At 41.7% G+C, this 18,118-nt stretch overlaps 21 non-coding genes across 21 annotated transcripts; all 21 read right to left on the bottom strand.

Moving 5' to 3' along the window:
• Positions 1-607: 607 nt before the first annotated feature.
• trnac-gca lies at positions 608-679 on the bottom strand. The gene has a single exon. It is a non-coding gene; the product is annotated as a tRNA-Cys (tRNA).
• A 121-nt stretch (positions 680-800) lies between these two features.
• On the bottom strand, positions 801-872 carry trnac-gca. Its single transcript has one exon. It is a non-coding gene; the product is annotated as a tRNA-Cys (tRNA).
• A 121-nt stretch (positions 873-993) lies between these two features.
• trnac-gca lies at positions 994-1,065 on the bottom strand. Its single transcript has one exon. It is a non-coding gene; the product is annotated as a tRNA-Cys (tRNA).
• Positions 1,066-1,311: 246 nt separating this feature from the next.
• trnac-gca lies at positions 1,312-1,383 on the bottom strand. Its single transcript has one exon. It is a non-coding gene; the product is annotated as a tRNA-Cys (tRNA).
• A 421-nt stretch (positions 1,384-1,804) lies between these two features.
• trnac-gca lies at positions 1,805-1,876 on the bottom strand. Its single transcript has one exon. It is a non-coding gene; the product is annotated as a tRNA-Cys (tRNA).
• Positions 1,877-2,577: 701 nt separating this feature from the next.
• trnac-gca lies at positions 2,578-2,649 on the bottom strand. The gene has a single exon. It is a non-coding gene; the product is annotated as a tRNA-Cys (tRNA).
• Positions 2,650-3,049: 400 nt separating this feature from the next.
• On the bottom strand, positions 3,050-3,121 carry trnac-gca. Its single transcript has one exon. It is a non-coding gene; the product is annotated as a tRNA-Cys (tRNA).
• Positions 3,122-3,824: 703 nt separating this feature from the next.
• trnac-gca lies at positions 3,825-3,896 on the bottom strand. Its single transcript has one exon. It is a non-coding gene; the product is annotated as a tRNA-Cys (tRNA).
• Positions 3,897-4,017: 121 nt separating this feature from the next.
• trnac-gca lies at positions 4,018-4,089 on the bottom strand. Its single transcript has one exon. It is a non-coding gene; the product is annotated as a tRNA-Cys (tRNA).
• Positions 4,090-4,845: 756 nt separating this feature from the next.
• Positions 4,846-4,917, bottom strand: trnac-gca. Its single transcript has one exon. It is a non-coding gene; the product is annotated as a tRNA-Cys (tRNA).
• A 703-nt stretch (positions 4,918-5,620) lies between these two features.
• trnac-gca lies at positions 5,621-5,692 on the bottom strand. The gene has a single exon. It is a non-coding gene; the product is annotated as a tRNA-Cys (tRNA).
• A 423-nt stretch (positions 5,693-6,115) lies between these two features.
• trnac-gca lies at positions 6,116-6,187 on the bottom strand. Its single transcript has one exon. It is a non-coding gene; the product is annotated as a tRNA-Cys (tRNA).
• Positions 6,188-6,889: 702 nt separating this feature from the next.
• Positions 6,890-6,961, bottom strand: trnac-gca. The gene has a single exon. It is a non-coding gene; the product is annotated as a tRNA-Cys (tRNA).
• Positions 6,962-7,385: 424 nt separating this feature from the next.
• On the bottom strand, positions 7,386-7,457 carry trnac-gca. The gene has a single exon. It is a non-coding gene; the product is annotated as a tRNA-Cys (tRNA).
• Positions 7,458-8,750: 1,293 nt separating this feature from the next.
• trnac-gca lies at positions 8,751-8,822 on the bottom strand. Its single transcript has one exon. It is a non-coding gene; the product is annotated as a tRNA-Cys (tRNA).
• A 400-nt stretch (positions 8,823-9,222) lies between these two features.
• On the bottom strand, positions 9,223-9,294 carry trnac-gca. The gene has a single exon. It is a non-coding gene; the product is annotated as a tRNA-Cys (tRNA).
• Positions 9,295-13,297: 4,003 nt separating this feature from the next.
• trnac-gca lies at positions 13,298-13,369 on the bottom strand. The gene has a single exon. It is a non-coding gene; the product is annotated as a tRNA-Cys (tRNA).
• A 700-nt stretch (positions 13,370-14,069) lies between these two features.
• Positions 14,070-14,141, bottom strand: trnac-gca. Its single transcript has one exon. It is a non-coding gene; the product is annotated as a tRNA-Cys (tRNA).
• Positions 14,142-14,562: 421 nt separating this feature from the next.
• trnac-gca lies at positions 14,563-14,634 on the bottom strand. The gene has a single exon. It is a non-coding gene; the product is annotated as a tRNA-Cys (tRNA).
• Positions 14,635-15,055: 421 nt separating this feature from the next.
• Positions 15,056-15,127, bottom strand: trnac-gca. Its single transcript has one exon. It is a non-coding gene; the product is annotated as a tRNA-Cys (tRNA).
• Positions 15,128-15,527: 400 nt separating this feature from the next.
• trnac-gca lies at positions 15,528-15,599 on the bottom strand. Its single transcript has one exon. It is a non-coding gene; the product is annotated as a tRNA-Cys (tRNA).
• Between the last annotated feature and the right edge of the window lie 2,519 nt (positions 15,600-18,118).

An 18,118-nucleotide genomic window follows, 5' to 3' on the forward strand; every position in this document is an offset into this window, starting at 1 on the left:
CTGAAAACATACCCATAAAGTAATTGATTTCTTGATGACAATAATATTACCATCTGAGACCTATTTATCTGAAGTCTGTTGCACTTCCACCTCTGTTAGGAACTGTCTGACAGAGAAAAACCATCTAATGAGGGACATTTTAGCAGAGCGCTCCCTCTCTCAAGAAACACTGAGAAAGTAGTTGATTTCAAGGGGGCGCCAGTATTTGATCCTGAGAAATTGTCTAATAAGGGAGATTTTAGCTTGTGATCAACATAACCTAATAAAGAAAACTCTCTCTTTGAAAACGTACCCATAAAGTGTTTGATTTCAAGTTGACAAAAAAATTACAATCTGAGACCTATTGATCTGAAGTCTATTGCACTTCCACCTCTGATAGGAACTGTCTGACAGAGAAAAAACATTGAATGAGGGACATTTTAGACTGAGTAACATAACCAAAAAAGGAGCACTCCCTCTCTCAAAATACACTTAGAAAGTACTTGATTTCAAGGGGGTGACAGGATTTGAACGTGAGAAATTGTCTAATAAGGGACAATTTTCCCTGAGTAACATATTCGAAAAAAGAGTCCTCTACCCTCAAAATACTCTTTGAAAGCACTTGAAAAGGGGGCATCAGGATTTGAACCTGGGACCTCTTGATCTGCAGTCAAATGCTCTACCACTGAGCTATACCCCCTCTGCTAGAAACTGTCTAAAGGCGGAAAAATTGTCAAATAAGGGACAATTTTGCCTAAGTAACATATTCGGAAAAAAAAGTCCTCTACCCTCAAAATACTTTTAGAAAGCTCTTGATTTTAAGGGGGCATCAGGATTTGAACCTGGGACCTCTTGATCTGCAGTCAAATGCTCTACCACTGAGCTATACCCCCTCTGCTAGAAACTGTCTAAAGGCGGAAAAATTGTCAAATAAGGGACAATTTTGCCTAAATAACATATTCGGAAAAAATAGTCCTCTACCCTCAAAATACTTTTAGAAAGCTCTTGATTTTAAGGGGGCATCAGGATTTGAACCTGGGACCTCTTGATCTGCAGTCAAATGCTCTACCACTGAGCTATACCCCCTCTGCTAGAAACTGTCTAAAGGCGGAAAAATTGTCTAATAAGGGACATTATAGCTGGAGATCAACAAAAACTAATATAGAAAACTCTCTCTCTCTGAAAACATATCCAAGTCTATTGCACTTCCTCCTCTGATAGGAACTGTCTGAAAGAGAAAAACCATTGAATGAGGGACATTTTCGCCTGAGTAACATATTCGAAAAAAGAGTCCTCTACCCTCAAAATACTCTTTGAAAGCACTGGATTTAAAGGGGGCATCAGGATTTGAACCTGGGACCTCTTGATCTGCAGTCAAATGCTCTACCACTGAGCTATACCCCCTCTGCTAGAAACTTTCTAAAGGCGGAAAAATGGTCAAATAAGGGACATAATAGCTGGAGATCGTCAAAAACTAATAAAGAACACTCTCTCTCTGAAAACATACCCATAAAGTAATTGATTTCTTGATGACAATAATATTACCATCTGAGACCTATTTATCTGAAGTCTGTTGCACTTCCACCTCTGATAGGAACTATCTGACAGAGAAAAACCATTGAATGAGGGACATTTTAGACTGAGTAACATAACCAAAAAAGGAGCACTCCCTCTCTCAAGATACACTTAGAAAGTACTTGATTTCAAGGGGGTGCCAGGATTTGAACGTGAGAAATTGTCTAATAAGGGACAATTTTGTCTGAGTAACATATTCGAAAAAAGAGTCCTCTACCCTCAAAATACTCTTTGAAAGCCCTTGATTTAAAGGGGGCATCAGGATTTGAACCTGGGACCTCTTGATCTGCAGTCAAATGCTCTACCACTGAGCTATACCCCCTCTGCTAGAAACTGTCTAAAGGCGGAAAAATTGTCAAATAAGGGACATAATAGCTGGAGATCGACAAAAACTAATAAAGAACACTCTCTCTCTGAAAACATACCCATAAAGTAATTGATTTCTTGATGACAATAATATTACCATCTGAGACCTATTTATCTGAAGTCTGTTGCACTTCCACCTCTGTTAGGAACTGTCTGACAGAGAAAAACCATCTAATGAGGGACATTTTTGCAGAGCACTCCCTCTCTCAAGAAACACTGAGAAAGTACTTGATTTCAAGGGGGCGCCAGTATTTGATCCTGAGAAATTGTCTAATAAGGGAGATTTTAGCTTGTGATCAACATAACCTAATAAAGAAAACTGTCTCTTTGAAAACATACCCATAAAGTGTTTGATTTCAAGTTGACAAAAAAATTACAATCTGAGACCTATTGATCTGAAGTCTATTGCACTTCCACCTCTGATAGGAACTGTCTGACAGAGAAAAAACATTGAATGAGGGACATTTTAGACTGAGTAACATAACCAAAAAAGGAGCACTCCCTCTCTCAAAATACACTTAGAAAGTACTTGATTTCAAGGGGGTGACAGGATTTGAACGTGAGAAATTGTCTAATAAGGGACAATTTTGCCTGAGTAACATATTCGGAAAAAAAGTCCTCTACCCTCAAAATACTCTTAGAAAGCTCTTGATTTTAAGGGGGCATCAGAATTTGAACCTGGGACCTCTTGATCTGCAGTCAAATGCTCTACCACTGAGCTATACCCCCTCTGCTAGAAACTGTCTAAAGGCGGAAAAATGGTCAAATAAGGGACATAATAGCTGGAGATCGACAAAAACTAATAAAGAACACTCTCTCTCTGAAAACATACCCATAAAGTAATTGATTTCTTGATGACAATAATATTACCATCTGAGACCTATTGATCTGAAGTCTGTTGCACTTCCACCTCTGTTAGGAACTGTCTGACAGAGAAAAACCATCTAATGAGGGACATTTTTGCAGAGCACTCCCTCTCTCAAGAAACACTGAGAAAGTACTTGATTTCAAGGGGGCGCCAGTATTTGATCCTGAGAAATTGTCTAATAAGGGACAATTTTGCCTGAGTAACATATTCGAAAAAAGAGTCCTCTACCCTCAAAATACTCTTTGAAAGCACTTGATTTAAAGGGGGCATCAGGATTTGAACCTGGGACCTCTTGATCTGCAGTCAAATGCTCTACCACTGAGCTATACCCCCTCTGCTAGAAACTGTCTAAAGGCGGAAAAATTGTCTAATAAGGGACATTATAGCTGGAGATCAACAAAAACTAATATAGAAAACTCTCTCTCTCTGAAAACATACCCATAAAGTAATTGATTTCTTGATGACAATAATATTACCATCTGAGACCTATTTATCTGAAGTCTGTTGCACTTCCACCTCTGTTAGGAACTGTCTGACAGAGAAAAACCATCTAATGAGGGACATTTTAGCAGAGCGCTCCCTCTCTCAAGAAACACTGAGAAAGTAGTTGATTTCAAGGGGGCGCCAGTATTTGATCCTGAGAAATTGTCTAATAAGGGAGATTTTAGCTTGTGATCAACATAACCTAATAAAGAAAACTCTCTCTTTGAAAACGTACCCATAAAGTGTTTGATTTCAAGTTGACAAAAAAATTACAATCTGAGACCTATTGATCTGAAGTCTATTGCACTTCCACCTCTGATAGGAACTGTCTGACAGAGAAAAAACATTGAATGAGGGACATTTTAGACTGAGTAACATAACCAAAAAAGGAGCACTCCCTGTCTCAAAATACACTTAGAAAGTACTTGATTTCAAGGGGGTGACAGGATTTGAACGTGAGAAATTGTCTAATAAGGGACAATTTTGCCTGAGTAACATATTCGGAAAAAAAGTCCTCTACCCTCAAAATACTCTTAGAAAGCTGTTGATTTTAAGGGGGCATCAGAATTTGAACCTGGGACCTCTTGATCTGCAGTCAAATGCTCTACCACTGAGCTATACCCCCTCTGCTAGAAACTGTCTAAAGGCGGAAAAATTGTCAAATAAGGGACAATTTTGCCTAAGTAACATATTCGGAAAAAAAAGTCCTCTACCCTCAAAATACTTTTAGAAAGCTCTTGATTTTAAGGGGGCATCAGGATTTGAACCTGGGACCTCTTGATCTGCAGTCAAATGCTCTACCACTGAGCTATACCCCCTCTGCTAGAAACTGTCTAAAGGCGGAAAAATTGTCAAATAAGGGACAATTTTGCCTGAGTAACATATTGTCTAAAAGCGGAAAAATTGTCAAATAAGGGACATAATAGCTGGAGATCGACAAAAACTAATAAAGAACACTCTCTCTCTGAAAACATACCCATAAAGTAATTGATTTCTTGATGACAATAATATTACCATCTGAGACCTATTTATCTGAAGTCTGTTGCACTTCCACCTCTGTTAGGAACTGTCTGACAGAGAAAAACCATCTAATGAGGGACATTTTAGCAGAGCACTCCCTCTCTCAAGAAACACTGAGAAAGTACTTGATTTCAAGGGGGCGCCAGTATTTGATCCTGAGAAATTGTCTAATAAGGGAGATTTTAGCTTGTGATCAACATAACCTAATAAAGAAAACTGTCTCTTTGAAAACATACCCATACAGTGTTTGATTTCAAGTTGACAAAAAAATTACAATCTGAGACCTATTGATCTGAAGTCTATTGCACTTCCACCTCTGATAGGAACTGTCTGACAGAGAAAAAACATTGAATGAGGGACATTTTAGACTGAGTAACATAACCAAAAAAGGAGCACTCCCTCTCTCAAAATACACTTAGAAAGTACTTGATTTCAAGGGGGTGACAGGATTTGAACGTGAGAAATTGTCTAATAAGGGACAATTTTGCCTGAGTAACATATTTGGAAAAAAAGTCCTCTACCCTCAAAATACTCTTAGAAAGCTCTTGATTTTAAGGGGGCATCAGAATTTGAACCTGGGACCTCTTGATCTGCAGTCAAATGCTCTACCACTGAGCTATACCCCCTCTGCTAGAAACTGTCTAAAGGCGGAAAAATTGTCAAATAAGGGACATTATAGCTGGAGATCAACAAAAACTAATATAGAACACTCTCTCTCTCTGAAAACATACCCATAAAGTATTTGATTTCAAGATGGCAAATATATTACAATCTGAGACCTATTGATCTGAAGTCTGTTGCACTTCCACCTCTGTTAGGAACTGTCTGACAGAGAAAAACCATCTAATGAGGGACATTTTTGCAGAGCACTCCCTCTCTCAAGAAACACTGAGAAAGTACTTGATTTCAAGGGGGCGCCAGTATTTGATCCTGAGAAATTGTCTAATAAGGGAGATTTTAGCTTGTGATCAACATAACCTAAGAAAGAAAACTGTCTCTTTGAAAACATACCCATAAAGTGTTTGATTTCAAGTTGACAAAAAAATTACAATCTGAGACCTATTGATCTGAAGTCTATTGCACTTCCACCTCTGATAGGAACTGTCTGACAGAGAAAAAACATTGAATGAGGGACATTTTAGACTGAGTAACATAACCAAAAAAGGAGCACTCCCTCTCTCAAAATACACTTAGAAAGTACTTGATTTCAAGGGGGTGACAGGATTTGAACGTGACAAATTGTCTAATAAGGGACAATTTTGTCTGAGTAACATATTCGAAAAAAGAGTCCTCTAACCTCAAAATACTCTTTGAAAGCCCTTGATTTAAAGGGGGCATCAGGATTTGAACCTGGGACCTCTTGATCTGCAGTCAAATGCTCTACCACTGAGCTATACCCCCTCTGCTACAAACTGTCTAAAGGCGGAAAAATTGTCAAATAAGGGACATTATAGCTGGAGATCAACAAAAACTAATATAGAACACTCTCTCTCTCTGAAAACATACCCATAAAGTATTTGATTTCAAGATGGCAAATAAATTACAATCTGAGACCTATTGATCTGAAGTCTATTGCACTTCCACCTCTGATAGGAACTATCTGACAGAGAAAAAACATTGAATGAGGGACATTTTAGACTGAGTAACATAACCAAAAAAGGAGCACTCCCTCTCTCAAGATACACTTAGAAAGTACTTGATTTCAAGGGGGTGCCAGGATTTGAACGTGAGAAATTGTCTAATAAGGGACAATTTTGCCTGAGTAACATATTCGAAAAAAGAGTCCTCTACCCTCAAAATACTCTTTGAAAGCCCTTGATTTAAAGGGGGCATCAGGATTTGAACCTGGGACCTCTTGATCTGCAGTCAAATGCTCTACCACTGAGCTATACCCCCTCTGCTAGAAACTGTCTAAAGGCGGAAAAATGGTCAAATAAGGGACATAATAGCTGGAGATCGACAAAAACTAATAAAGAACACTCTCTCTCTGAAAACATACCCATAAAGTAATTGATTTCTTGATGACAATAATATTACCATCTGAGACCTATTTATCTGAAGTCTGTTGCACTTCCACCTCTGTTAGGAACTGTCTGACAGAGAAAAACCATCTAATGAGGGACATTTTTGCAGAGCACTCCCTCTCTCAAGAAACACTGAGAAAGTACTTGATTTCAAGGGGGCGCCAGTATTTGATCCTGAGAAATTGTCTAATAAGGGAGATTTTAGCTTGTGATCAACATAACCTAATAAAGAAAACTGTCTCTTTGAAAACATACCCATAAAGTGTTTGATTTCAAGTTGACAAAAAAATTACAATCTGAGACCTATTGATCTGAAGTCTATTGCACTTCCACCTCTGATAGGAACTGTCTGACAGAGAAAAAACATTGAATGAGGGACATTTTAGACTGAGTAACATAACCAAAAAAGGAGCACTCCCTCTCTCAAGATACACTTAGAAAGTACTTGATATCAAAAGGGGTGCCAGGATTTGAACGTGAGAAATTGTCTAATAAGGGACAATTTTCCCTGAGTAACATATTCGGAAAAAAAGTCCTCTACCCTCAAAATACTCTTAGAAAGCTCTTGATTTTAAGGGGGCATCAGAATTTGAACCTGGGACCTCTTGATCTGCAGTCAAATGCTCTACCACTGAGCTATACCCCCTCTGCTACAAACTGTCTAAAGGCAGAAAAATTGTCAAATAAGGGACATTATAGCTGGAGATCAACAAAAACTAATATAGAACACTCTCTCTCTCTGAAAACATACCCATAAAGTATTTGATTTCAAGATGGCAAATAAATTACAATCTGAGACCTATTGATCTGAAGTCTATTGCACTTCCACCTCTGATAGGAACTGTCTGACAGAGAAAAAACATTGAATGAGGGACATTTTAGACTGAGTAACATAACCAAAAAAGGAGCACTCCCTCTCTCAAAATACACTTAGAAAGTACTTGATTTCAAGGGGGTGACAGGATTTGAACGTGAGAAATTGTCTAATAAGGGACAATTTTGTCTGAGTAACATATACGAAAAAAGAGTACTCTACCCTCAAAATACTCTTTGAAAGCCCTTGATTTAAAGGGGGGCATCAGGATTTGAACCTGAGACCTCTTGATCTGCAGTCAAATGCTCTACCACTGAGCTATACCCCTCTGCTTGAAACTGTCTAAAGGCGGAAAAATGGTCAAATAAGGGACATAATAGCTGGAGATCGACAAAAACTAATAAAGAACACTCTCTCTCTCTGAAAACATACCCATAAAGTATTTGATTTCAAGATGGCAAATATATTACAATCTGAGACCTATTGATCTGAAGTCTGTTGCACTTCCACCTCTGTTAGGAACTGTCTGACAGAGAAAAAACATCTAATGAGGGACATTTTAGCAGAGCACTCCCTCTCTCAAGAAACACTGAGAAAGTACTTGATTTCAAGGGGGCGCCAGTATTTGATCCTGAGAAATTGTCTAATAAGGGAGATTTTAGCTTGTGATCAACATAACCTAATAAAGAAAACTCTCTCTTTGAAAATGTACCCATAAAGTGTTTGATTTCAAGTTGACAAAAAATTACAATCTGAGACATATTGATCTTAAGTCTATTGCACTTCCACCTCTGATAGGAACTATCTGACAGAGAAAAAACATTGAATGAGGGACATTTTAGACTGAGTAACATAACCAAAAAAGGAGCACTCCCTCTCTCAAGATACACTTAGAAAGTACTTGATTTCAAGGGGGTGCCAGGATTTGAACGTGAGAAATTGTCTAATAAGGGACAATTTTGCCTGAGTAACATATTCGAAAAAAGAGTCCTCTACCCTCAAAATACTCTTTGAGAGCACTTGATTTAAAGGGGGCATCAGGATTTGAACCTGGGACCTCTTGATCTGCAGTCAAATGCTTCCACCTCTTCCACTTCCACCTCTGTTAGGAACTGTCTGACAGAGAAAAACCATCTAATGAGGGACATTTTAGCAGAGCACTCTCTCTCTCAAGAAACACTGAGAAAGTACTTGATTTCAAGGGTGGCGCCAGGATTTGATACTGAGAAATTGTCTAACAAGGGAGATTTTAGCTTGTGATCAACATAACCTAATAAAGAAAACTCTCTCTTTGAAAACGTACCCATAAAGTGTTTGATTTCAAGTTGACAAAAAAATTACAATCTGAGACATATTGATCTGAAGTCTATTGCACTTCCACCTCTGATAGGAACTATCTGACAGAGAAAAACCATTGAATGAGGGACATTTTAGACTGAGTAACATAACCAAAAAAGGAGCACTCCCTCTCTCAAGATACACTTAGAAAGTACTTGATTTCAAGGGGCTGCCAGGATTTGAACGTGAGAAATTGTCTAATAAGGGACAATTTTGCCTGAGTAACATATTCGAAAAAAGAGTCCTCTACCCTCAAAATACTCTTTGAAAGCACTTGATTTAAAGGGGGCATCAGGATTTGAACCTGGGACCTCTTGATCTGCAGTCAAATGCTCTACCACTGAGCTATACCCCCTCTGCTAGAAACTGTCTAAAGGCGGAAAAATTGTCAAATAAGGGACATAATAGCTGGAGATCGACAAAAACTAATAAAGAACACTCTCTCTCTGAAAACATACCCATAAAGTAATTGATTTCTTGATGACAATAATATTACCATCTGAGACCTATTGATCTGAAGTCTGTTGCACTTCCACCTCTGTTAGGAACTGTCTGACAGAGAAAAACCATCTAATGAGGGACATTTTTGCAGAGCACTCCCTCTCTCAAGAAACACTGAGAAAGTACTTGATTTCAAGGGGGCGCCAGTATTTGATCCTGAGAAATTGTCTAATAAGGGACAATTTTGCCTGAGTAACATATTCGAAAAAAGAGTCCTCTACCCTCAAAATACTCTTTGAAAGCACTTGATTTAAAGGGGGCATCAGGATTTGAACCTGGGACCTCTTGATCTGCAGTCAAATGCTCTACCACTGAGCTATACCCCCTCTGCTCGAAACTGTCTAAAGGCGGAAAAAAGGTCAAATAAGGGACATAATAGCTGGAGATCGACAAAAACTAATAAAGAACACTCTCTCTCTGAAAACATACCCATAAAGTAATTGATTTCTTGATGACAATAATACTACCATCTGAGACCTATTGATCTGAAGTCTGTTGCACTTCCACCTCTGTTAGGAACTGTCTGACAGAGAAAAACCATCTAATGAGGGACATTTTTGCAGAGCACTCCCTCTCTCAAGAAACACTGAGAAAGTACTTGATTTCAAGGGGGCGCCAGTATTTGATCCTGAGAAATTGTCTAATAAGGGAGATTTTAGCTTGTGATCAACATAACCTAATAAAGAAAACTCTCTCTTATGTGCTACTTCCGGCGCCGACAGAGATGGCCGCCTCGCTTCGCGTTCCTAGGAAACTATGCAGTTTTTTGTTTTTTTACGTGTTATTTCTTACATTAGTACCCCAGCTCATCTTAGGTTTCATTACATACAGTCGAGAAGAACTACTGAATATAAGATCAGCATCAACTCACCATCAGTACTACCAAGAATATGTTTTTCGCGACGCGGATCCTGTGTTCTGCCTTACAAACAGGACAACTGAGTGGATTCCATGCAGCGACCCAAAAAAAAACAACTCCGAAAAAGAGGGAAACGAGGCGGTCTTCTGGTCAGACTCCGGAGACGGGCACATCGTGCACCACTCCCTAGCATTCTTCTTGCCAATGTCCAGTCTCTTGACAACAAGGTTGATGAAATCCGAGCAAGGGTAGCATTCCAGAGGGACATCAGAGACTGTAACGTTCTTTGCTTCACGGAAACGTGGCTCACTGGAGAGACTCTATCTGAAGCGGTGCAGCCAACGGGTTTCTCCACACATCGCGCAGACAGAAACAAACAACTTTCTGGTAAGAAGAGGGGCGGAGGCGTATGCCTTATGACTAACGTGACATGGTGTGATGAAAGAAACATACAGGAACTCAAATCCTTCTGTTCACCTGATTTAGAATTCCTCACAATCAAATGTAGACCGCATTATCTACCAAGAGAATTCTCTTCGATTATAATCACAGCCGTATACATCCCCCCCCAAGCAGACACATCGATGGCTCTGAACGAACTTTATTTAACTCTTTGCAAACTGGAAACCATTCATCCGGAGGCTGCATTCATTGTAGCTGGGGATTTTAACAAGGCTAATCTGAAAACAAGACTCCCTAAATTTTATCAGCATATCGATTGCGCAACCAGGGGTGGAAAGACCTTGGATCATTGTTACTCTAACTTCCGCGACGCATATAAGGCCCTGCCCCGCCCCCCTTTCGGAAAAGCTGACCACGACTCCATTTTGTTGATCCCTGCCTACAGACAGAAACTAAAACAAGAGGCTCCCACGCTGAGGTCTGTCCAACGCTGGTCCGACCAAGCTGACTCCACACTCCAAGACTGCTTCCACCACGTGGACTGGGACATGTTTCGTATTGCGTCAGACAACAACATTGACGAATACGCTGATTCGGTGTGTGAGTTCATTAGAACGTGCGTTGAAGATGTCGTTCCCATAGCAACGATTAAAACATTCCCTAACCAGAAACCGTGGATTGATGGCAGCATTCGCGTGAAACTGAAAGCGCGAACCACTGCTTTTAATCAGGGGAAGGTGTCTGGTAACATGACCGAATACAAACAGTGCAGCTATTCCCTCCGCAAGGCTATCAAACAAGCTAAGCGTCAGTACAGAGACAAAGTAGAATCTCAATTCAACGGCTCAGACACAAGAGGCATGTGGCAGGGTCTACAGTCAATCACGGACTACAGGAAGAAATCCAGCCCAGTCACGGACCAGGATGTCCTGCTCCCAGGCAGACTAAACAACTTTTTTGCCCGCTTTGAGGACAATACAGTGCCACTGACACGGCCGGCAACGAAAACATGCGGTCTCTCCTTCACTGCAGCCGAGGTGAGTAAGACATTTAAACGTGTTAACCCTCGCAAGGCTGCAGGCCCAGACGGCATCCCCAGCCGCGCCCTCAGAGCATGCGCAGACCAGCTGGCCGGTGTGTTTACGGACATATTCAATCAATCCCTATACCAGTCTGCTGTTCCCACATGCTTCAAGAGGGCCACCATTGTTCCTGTTCCCAAGAAAGCTAAGGTAACTGAGCTAAACGACTACCGCCCCGTAGCACTCACTTCCGTCATCATGAAGTGCTTTGAGAGACTAGTCAAGGACCATATCACCTCCACCCTACCTGACACCCTAGACCCACTCCAATTTGCTTACCGCCCAAATAGGTCCACAGACGATGCAATCTCAACCACACTGCACACCGCCCTAACCCATCTGGACAAGAGGAATACCTATGTGAGAATGCTGTTCATTGACTACAGCTCGGCATTCAACACCATAGTACCCTCCAAGCTCGTCATCAAGCTCGAGACCCTGGGTCTCGACCCCGCCCTGTGCAACTGGGTACTGGACTTCCTGACGGGCCGCCCCCAGGTGGTGAGGGTAGGCAACAACATCTCCTCCCCGCTGATCCTCAACACTGGGGCCCCACAAGGGTGCGTTCTGAGCCCTCTCCTGTACTCCCTGTTCACCCACGACTGCGTGGCCACGCACGCCTCCAACTCAATCATCAAGTTTGCGGACGACACAACAGTGGTAGGCTTGATTACCAAAAACGACGAGACGGCCTACAGGGAGGAGGTGAGGGCCCTCGGAGTGTGGTGTCAGGAAAATAACCTCACACTCAACGTCAACAAAACTAAGGAGATGATTGTGGACTTCAGGAAACAGCAGAGGGAACACCCCCCTATCCACATCGATGGAACAGTAGTGGAGAGGGTAGCAAGTTTTAAGTTCCTCGGCATACACATCACAGACAAACTGAATTGGTCCACTCACACAGACAGCATTGTGAAGAAGGCGCAGCAGCGCCTCTTCAACCTCAGGAGGCTGAAGAAATTTGGCTTGTCACCAAAAGCACTCACAAACTTCTACAGATGCACAATCGAGAGCATCCTGGCGGGCTGTATCACCGCCTGGTACGGCAACTGCTCCGCCCTCAACCGTAAGGCTCTCCAGAGGGTGGTGAGGTCTGCACAACGCATCACCGGGGGCAAACTACCTGCCCTCCAGGACACCTACACCACCCGATGTCACAGGAAGGCCATAAAGATCATCAAGGACATCAACCACCCGAGCCACTGCCTGTTCACCCCGCTATCATCCAGAAGGCGAGGTCAGTACAGGTGCATCAAAGCTGGGACCGAGAGACTGAAAAACAGCTTCTATCTCAAGGCCATCAGACTGTTAAACAGCCACCACTAACATTGAGTGGCTGCTGCCAACACACTGACACTGACTCAACTCCAGCCACTTTAATAATGGGAATTGATGGGAAATGATGTAAATATATCACTATTCACTTTAAACAATGCTACCTTATATAATGTTACTTACCCTACATTATTCATCTCATATGCATACGTATATACTGTACTCTATATCATCGACTGTATCCTTATGTAATACATGTATCACTAGCCACTTTAACTATGCCACTTTGTTTACATACTCATCTCATTTGTACATACTGTACTCGATACCATCTACTGTATCTTGCCTATGCTGCTCTGTACCATCACTCATTCATATATCCTTATGTACATATTCTTTATCCCCTTACACTGTGTACAAGACAGTAGTTTTGGAATTGTTAGTTAGATTACTTGTTGGTTATTACTGCATTGTCGGAACTAGAAGCACAAGCATTTCGCTACACTCGCATTAACATCTGCTAACCATGTGTATGTGACAAATAAAATTTGATTTGATTTGATTTGATTCTCTCTTTGAAAACATACCCATAAAGTGTTTGATTTCAAGTTGACAAAAAAATTACAATCTGAGACATATTGATCTGAAGTCTATTGCACTTCCACCTCTGATAGGAACTATCATACTCTTTGAAAGCACTTGATTTAAAGGGGGCATCAGGATTTGAACCTGGGACCTCTTGACCTGCAGTCAAATGCTCTACCACTGAGCTATACCCCCTCTGCTAGAAACTGTCTAAAGGCGGAAAAATTGTCTAATAAGGGACATTATAGCTGGAGATCAACAAAAACTAATATAGAAAACTCTCTCTCTCTGAAAACATACCCATAAAGTAATTGATTTCTTGATGACAATAATATTACCATCTGAGACCTATTTATCTGAAGTCTGTTGCACTTCCACCTCTGTTAGGAACTGTCTGACAGAGAAAAACCATCTAATGAGGGACATTTTAGCAGAGCGCTCCCTCTCTCAAGAAACACTGAGAAAGTAGTTGATTTCAAGGGGGCGCCAGTATTTGATCCTGAGAAATTGTCTAATAAGGGAGATTTTAGCTTGTGATCAACATAACCTAATAAAGAAAACTCTCTCTTTGAAAACGTACCCATAAAGTGTTTGATTTCAAGTTGACAAAAAAATTACAATCTGAGACCTATTGATCTGAAGTCTATTGCACTTCCACCTCTGATAGGAACTGTCTGACAGAGAAAAAACATTGAATGAGGGACATTTTAGACTGAGTAACATAACCAAAAAAGGAGCACTCCCTCTCTCAAAATACACTTAGAAAGTACTTGATTTCAAGGGGGTGACAGGATTTGAACGTGAGAAATTGTCTAATAAGGGACAATTTTCCCTGAGTAACATATTCGAAAAAAGAGTCCTCTACCCTCAAAATACTCTTTGAAAGCACTTGAAAAGGGGGCATCAGGATTTGAACCTGGGACCTCTTGATCTGCAGTCAAATGCTCTACCACTGAGCTATACCCCCTCTGCTAGAAACTGTCTAAAGGCGGAAAAATTGTCAAATAAGGGACATAATAGCTGGAGATCGACAAAAACTAATAAAGAACACTCTCTCTCTTAAAACATACCCATAAAGTAATTGATTTCTTGATGACAATAATATTACCATCTGAGACCTATTTATCTGAAGTCTGTTGCACTTCCACCTCTGATAGGAACTATCTGACAGAGAAAAACCATTGAATGAGGGACATTTTAGACTGAGTAACATAACCAAAAAAGGAGCACTCCCTCTCTCAAGATACACTTAGAAAGTACTTGATTTCAAGGGGGTGCCAGGATTTGAACGTGAGAAATTGTCTAATAAGGGACAATTTTGTCTGAGTAACATATTCGAAAAAAGAGTCCTCTACCCTCAAAATACTCTTTGAAAGCCCTTGATTTAAAGGGGGCATCAGGATTTGAACCTGGGACCTCTTGATCTGCAGTCAAATGCTCTACCACTGAGCTATACCCCCTCTGCTAGAAACTGTCTAAAGGCGGAAAAATTGTCAAATAAGGGACATAATAGCTGGAGATCGACAAAAACTAATAAAGAACACTCTCTCTCTTAAAACATACCCATAAAGTAATTGATTTCTTGATGACAATAATATTACCATCTGAGACCTATTTATCTGAAGTCTGTTGCACTTCCACCTCTGATAGGAACTATCTGACAGAGAAAAACCATTGAATGAGGGACATTTTAGACTGAGTAACATAACCAAAAAAGGAGCACTCCCTCTCTCAAGATACACTTAGAAAGTACTTGATTTCAAGGGGGTGCCAGGATTTGAACGTGAGAAATTGTCTAATAAGGGACAATTTTGTCTGAGTAACATATTCGAAAAAAGAGTCCTCTACCCTCAAAATACTCTTTGAAAGCCCTTGATTTAAAGGGGGCATCAGGATTTGAACCTGGGACCTCTTGATCTGCAGTCAAATGCTCTACCACTGAGCAATACCCCCTCTGCTAGAAACTGTCTAAAGGCGGAAAAATGTTCAAATAAGGGACATAATAGCTGGAGATCGACAAAAACTAATAAAGAACACTCTCTCTCTGAAAACATACCCATAAAGTAATTGATTTCTTGATGACAATAATATTACCATCTGAGACCTATTGATCTGAAGTCTGTTGCACTTCCACCTCTGTTAGGAACTGTCTGACAGAGAAAAACCATCTAATGAGGGACATTTTTGCAGAGCACTCCCTCTCTCAAGAAACACTGAGAAAGTACTTGATTTCAAGGGGGCGCCAGTATTTGATCCTGAGAAATTGTCTAATAAGGGACAATTTTGCCTGAGTAACATATTCGAAAAAAGAGTCCTCTACCCTCAAAATACTCTTTGAAAGCACTTGATTTAAAGGGGGCATCAGGATTTGAACCTGGGACCTCTTGATCTGCAGTCAAATGCTCTACCACTGAGCTATACCCCCTCTGCTCGAAACTGTCTAAAGGCGGAAAAAAGGTCAAATAAGGGACATAATAGCTGGAGATCGACAAAAACTAATAAAGAACACTCTCTCTCTGAAAACATACCCATAAAGTAATTGATTTCTTGATGACAATAATACTACCATCTGAGACCTATTGATCTGAAGTCTGTTGCACTTCCACCTCTGTTAGGAACTGTCTGACAGAGAAAAACCATCTAATGAGGGACATTTTTGCAGAGCACTCCCTCTCTCAAGAAACACTGAGAAAGTACTTGATTTCAAGGGGGCGCCAGTATTTGATCCTGAGAAATTGTCTAATAAGGGAGATTTTAGCTTGTGATCAACATAACCTAATAAAGAAAACTCTCTCTTATGTGCTACTTCCGGCGCCGACAGAGATGGCCGCCTCGCTTCGCGTTCCTAGGAAACTATGCAGTTTTTTGTTTTTTTACGTGTTATTTCTTACATTAGTACCCCAGCTCATCTTAGGTTTCATTACATACAGTCGAGAAGAACTACTGAATATAAGATCAGCATCAACTCACCATCAGTACTACCAAGAATATGTTTTTCGCGACGCGGATCCTGTGTTCTGCCTTACAAACAGGACAACTGAGTGGATTCCATGCAGCGACCCAAAAAAAAACAACTCCGAAAAAGAGGGAAACGAGGCGGTCTTCTGGTCAGACTCCGGAGACGGGCACATCGTGCACCACTCCCTAGCATTCTTCTTGCCAATGTCCAGTCTCTTGACAACAAGGTTGATGAAATCCGAGCAAGGGTAGCATTCCAGAGGGACATCAGAGACTGTAACGTTCTTTGCTTCACGGAAACGTGGCTCACTGGAGAGACTCTATCCGAAGCGGTGCAGCCAACGGGTTTCTCCACACATCGCGCAGACAGAAACAAACAACTTTCTGGTAAGAAGAGGGGCGGAGGCGTATGCCTTATGACTAACGTGACATGGTGTGATGAAAGAAACATACAGGAACTCAAATCCTTCTGTTCACCTGATTTAGAATTCCTCACAATCAAATGTAGACCGCATTATCTACCAAGAGAATTCTCTTCGATTATAATCACAGCCGTATACATCCCCCCCCAAGCAGACACATCGATGGCTCTGAACGAACTTTATTTAACTCTTTGCAAACTGGAAACCATTCATCCGGAGGCTGCATTCATTGTAGCTGGGGATTTTAACAAGGCTAATCTGAAAACAAGACTCCCTAAATTTTATCAGCATATCGATTGCGCAACCAGGGGTGGAAAGACCTTGGATCATTGTTACTCTAACTTCCGCGACGCATATAAGGCCCTGCCCCGCCCCCCTTTCGGAAAAGCTGACCACGACTCCATTTTGTTGATCCCTGCCTACAGACAGAAACTAAAACAAGAGGCTCCCACGCTGAGGTCTGTCCAACGCTGGTCCGACCAAGCTGACTCCACACTCCAAGACTGCTTCCACCACGTGGACTGGGACATGTTTCGTATTGCGTCAGACAACAACATTGACGAATACGCTGATTCGGTGTGTGAGTTCATTAGAACGTGCGTTGAAGATGTCGTTCCCATAGCAACGATTAAAACATTCCCTAACCAGAAACCGTGGATTGATGGCAGCATTCGCGTGAAACTGAAAGCGCGAACCACTGCTTTTAATCAGGGGAAGGTGTCTGGTAACATGACCGAATACAAACAGTGCAGCTATTCCCTCCGCAAGGCTATCAAACAAGCTAAGCGTCAGTACAGAGACAAAGTAGAATCTCAATTCAACGGCTCAGACACAAGAGGCATGTGGCAGGGTCTACAGTCAATCACGGACTACAGGAAGAAATCCAGCCCAGTCACGGACCAGGATGTCCTGCTCCCAGGCAGACTAAACAACTTTTTTGCCCGCTTTGAGGACAATACAGTGCCACTGACACGGCCGGCAACGAAAACATGCGGTCTCTCCTTCACTGCAGCCGAGGTGAGTAAGACATTTAAACGTGTTAACCCTCGCAAGGCTGCAGGCCCAGACGGCATCCCCAGCCGCGCCCTCAGAGCATGCGCAGACCAGCTGGCCGGTGTGTTTACGGACATATTCAATCAATCCCTATACCAGTCTGCTGTTCCCACATGCTTCAAGAGGGCCACCATTGTTCCTGTTCCCAAGAAAGCTAAGGTAACTGAGCTAAACGACTACCGCCCCGTAGCACTCACTTCCGTCATCATGAAGTGCTTTGAGAGACTAGTCAAGGACCATATCACCTCCACCCTACCTGACACCCTAGACCCACTCCAATTTGCTTACCGCCCAAATAGGTCCACAGACGATGCAATCTCAACCACACTGCACACCGCCCTAACCCATCTGGACAAGAGGAATACCTATGTGAGAATGCTGTTCATTGACTACAGCTCGGCATTCAACACCATAGTACCCTCCAAGCTCGTCATCAAGCTCGAGACCCTGGGTCTCGACCCCGCCCTGTGCAACTGGGTACTGGACTTCCTGACGGGCCGCCCCCAGGTGG

This window comes from Oncorhynchus mykiss, chromosome 31 (genome assembly GCF_013265735.2).
Source record: "Oncorhynchus mykiss isolate Arlee chromosome 31, USDA_OmykA_1.1, whole genome shotgun sequence".
In the NCBI taxonomy this organism is placed as follows: Eukaryota; Metazoa; Chordata; class Actinopteri; order Salmoniformes; family Salmonidae; genus Oncorhynchus; species Oncorhynchus mykiss.